Source organism: Stegastes partitus, unplaced genomic scaffold (assembly GCF_000690725.1).
Source record: "Stegastes partitus isolate 25-593 unplaced genomic scaffold, Stegastes_partitus-1.0.2 Scaffold847, whole genome shotgun sequence".
Taxonomy (NCBI): Eukaryota; Metazoa; Chordata; class Actinopteri; family Pomacentridae; genus Stegastes; species Stegastes partitus.
In genome coordinates this window covers 90,082-94,080 of record NW_007578578.1, presented here as the reverse complement: position 1 = coordinate 94,080, position 3,999 = coordinate 90,082, and positions in this window count along the sequence as shown.

Below are 3,999 nucleotides of genomic sequence, written 5' to 3'. Positions count from 1 at the left end.
CAACTGGGTCGGGCTGGAACATCTGCCTGCCGCCGGCCAATGGCAGAGCAGGATGAGCCTTCATTCAGAGTGGATGATGTTGTGTACCTGCAGAACTCTGAGGAGGTCATCAGAGCTGCTGCTGCTCACTGGAACAACCAGGTCCAGACTGGGTCCAGTTCAGCTTCAGTGTTTCTGTAATCAGTCCTGCTTGACTGGATTGTGTGATGAGGAGAAAACGCTGGAGGAGGAAGCTCCTGATCCCCATGAGATGAGATGTGATGTGATGAGATGTGATGAGATGTGATGATGGAGAGACTGAAGCATCTGTGACGTGAACATCTCCAGTTTGAGCTGCTTTAGCACCACAGCTACAGCTCAGATGGAAATATGTGGATTTTTCACTCCATCATGTGCCCACGGTTCACTGACATGATGCTGATATGAACCAACACCATCCAGCAGAACCTAGAACACCTCAAAATAAGCTCAGTTTAATAAATATTAAACAAACTGCAGCTGTTCTGTCAGTATTTGTGGTCATTTCATTTGTTTTTCTGTTAGTTTTGTGTCTCTTTGTCATCATTGTGCATCGTTTCTGGTCATTCAGTGTCTTTGTGGTCGTTTTCTGTCGCTTGTAGTTTTTTTTTTTTGTCTCTTTTTGGTTGTTTTTTGTCTTTTTGTGGTAACTTTGTCACCTGTAGTTTGTTTTTTTGCAGCAGTAATATTCACTTTACTCTGNAACAGTAGCAGCGTGCTAAAGCAGAGCAGCGCCTTCGTCCACGCTGCTGCAGCTTCAGAACCACAGACGATGAATTATTGATCAGCCCTGAGCTGCTACATGCTAACCAGCCCTGATGAGTCCACGCATGGAGACATTTCACATTAGAGACACATGAAGCTAAAACACAAACAGCTAAATAAATCAGGCCTCCTCTAACATGGCTGTTAAATAAACTGATATCATTAGAAACACGAGTGCATCTGTTCAATCTGTTTATTTAAACTTTATTCATTTATTCTGAAGGAGAAGCTCAGAGGCACCGGACCCAGAGTCCAGTGGGTTCTGCTTCCTCTGTGGAAATGAACTTCTTTAGTTGTTTTATTGCAGCATGAGGACGCTGTGAGAATGCAAAGCAGTCGTATGTCACACACCATCACAGAAGACACGTATAAATGATGTTATTGTGTATTGATGTGACAGTATGAGTCTGTAATGAAGGATTGATATAAGAAGCTCCAGCAGCACTGATCAGGTCTGGTTTCAGCTTCATGCTATGATTCATTCTGTGCTCCAGAAAAGCTCCTGCACACTCAGTGGACCACAGGCTGAACATCTGAGGAGGCTCCAGCGTCTCCTCTGCTCACCGGATCAGACCGCCGCCGCCGTCCCACACACAGGCTTTGTTGGAGGCCCGTCCGGCTGTATAGTGTGTTTACAGTCACTTCCTTTTTCTTCCAGAGCCGTTAAATCTCACACACACACCCACAGGCCGCTGGTCCGAGGCCGGTTCTTCACTTCACTGCATGTCTCAGTCTAAAGACGACCCAGCTTCAGCAGACCTTCAGAACCTTTACTGTCTGCTCATTTTAATGGACTGATTGGACCGTCTTTTCTTGCAGCTCAGAACTTTAATCCTTACCTGCTCAGAGGGAGATGTTCCTTTAGGTCCTTCTAGTCAGTGATTTCTGATCCATCTACCTCCATAACTCCACCTGATAGACCTAAACCATGACACCTCTAGCTCTCTTCATTTACAGATTCAGAAGATGCCCAGAATCTCCACATGAAGGCGTTCAGAAGCACACTGTTGGGTCCGGTGTCCATGCTGCGGCCCTCTGGCCCCCCCAGGCCATTCCAGACCAGACAGGGGCCAGACCACTAACTGTTTACAAGCTGTCTGTCTGTCTCAAGTTCAACTGCAAAGTCCAACCTGGGAAACAAAAAGACGTCCACAATGCAGACGGAGGAGGAGGAGGAGGAGGAGGAGGAGGTGGTAAAAACGGTAGGCTGAATGTGTGTGTGTCAGTGTGTGTGTGTGTGTGACGGTGTGTGTGTGTGTGTTGGACATGAACTTGAGACAGAAAAACGAGCCTCAGTCCTGCATTCCTGGTCTAAAGCATAAAGTATGCTCTGGGGAGCTGTGTGTGTGTGTGTGTGTGTGTGTGTGTGTGTGTGTGTGTGTGTGTGTGTGTGTGTGTGTGTGTGTGTGTGTGTGAGGGGGTGGGTCCCGTCCTCTGCTCCTGCTGTCCCTATAAACCGTCATAGAACAGAACAGAATCCAGCAGAACATCTCTGCACTGCAGCTCCTTAAACGTCTCACACAGGAGTTCAGTTCCACCTCGTAGTCACACGGTTCTGGTTCCGTCATGTTTGATTAGAAACAATAAATAAAAATGGATTCTAGTTTTCACCTTCTAGACGGTGAAGTAAACCTAAATGATGCAGAATACGATCATGCAGCACTCCGTTATTATTTATGTGTTGAAAGCCTTAAAATAATTCAGTTTTTATTGTAGAAACAAACTCTCCCACTGAAGACTAGAAAAATGTCACCTTCAGCTCAGATCAACGGTTGTGCAGAGTTAACATCACCTGGTGACTGTGGCCCACATGATTTAAAGTAAAATCATTATTTTAAATCATGTGGGATTTTTTTTTTTTAACTTGAATTAAAGGTTGAATTTTCTTCTCTTTTTTTTTTTTCATTGTCCTCTGATATTATTTAGAAGAAAACTGAATTTACCAGAACAGATCTTCACCAGTAATAATTTTGGAGGGCGCTGTACGTTCAGAATCAGAACCAGCTTTAATGGCCCAGTCCGTACACAACACACGTGGATCTGGTTCTGGTTCTGGTGTCGCCCTGGAATGAGCAACAGGAAAAGAATGAAGTAAAATAACTATAGAAAGAAAAAATAAAAGTAAAATAAATAGTAATAATAAAAAACAATATAACATAAATACAGACGAGATTATTCACATGGTGGTGCAGAACACCAGAACACCAGAACCTCTGACTGAGAACTCGTGTTCTGGTCCAGTAGAAACGCTAAAGCACAGAGTTTATTAAAAGTTTAGTCTTAAAAAGCCTTCAAACATAGAAGAGAGCAGCCAGTAGATGCAGTGACTTGTTGTGGATCTCTGGTTTCTGTTTGGTCCAACATCAGTTTGTCTGCTGATCCAAACCCAGTTAGCAGAACCGTGCACGGACGACCAGATGACTGACAGCAGATGATTCCTGTTGTGGTCTCTGAGGAGGACGCTTCGCCTCCAGGTGTTAGAGGAACACACCTTCTGTCTGACACCGACCTGGTCCATCTGCTCAGTCAGCAGAATGTTGTGGTTCTGTCCACAGAGCGGAACGAGCCCAGTACTGACTCTGTCCATCCTCTGAGCAGGTTTATAGATCTGAAGGAGGACTTCAGAGATCCAGATACCAGCAGCTGCAGAGACCGGACCTGAACTGTCAGAGGTTCTGGAGGACGGCTCCTTCACCGGAGGTGGGTTCTGGAGGACGGTTTCCGTCCCACTGGATGCAGAAAATGTTTTGTTAGCACAAATGAACATTGAAGGAACCTTCTGGTGCTGGAAGCTGAGCTGAAGTCGGACCTGCAGCTCCTCTGATGGTGTTCCAGGGAACAAACAGCTGGTTCCACTCAGAGGGTCTCAGAGTGTCTGAGCTCCTGGTTAGTGAATAAACAGCTGATCATTAGCAGCATTAGCTGGTTACAGGTTCATCTGTCTGCTGCTGCTCATGTGAACCTGGACCCTGCAGGTCTACCACGCTGGTCTCTAGATGTTCTGTCTGTGGTCATGTGGACCCTGCAGGTCTACCACGCTGGTCTCTAGATGTTCTGTCTGTGTGAATGTAATCTTCTAACACAGAACCACAGAACTGTTCTGCTATCTGAACACTGAACAACAGCCTCTGGACTGGAGCTCATTGTGGACCGGAGCTCATTCTGGACCGGAGCTCATTCTGGACCGGAGCTCATTGTGGACCGGAGCTCATTCTG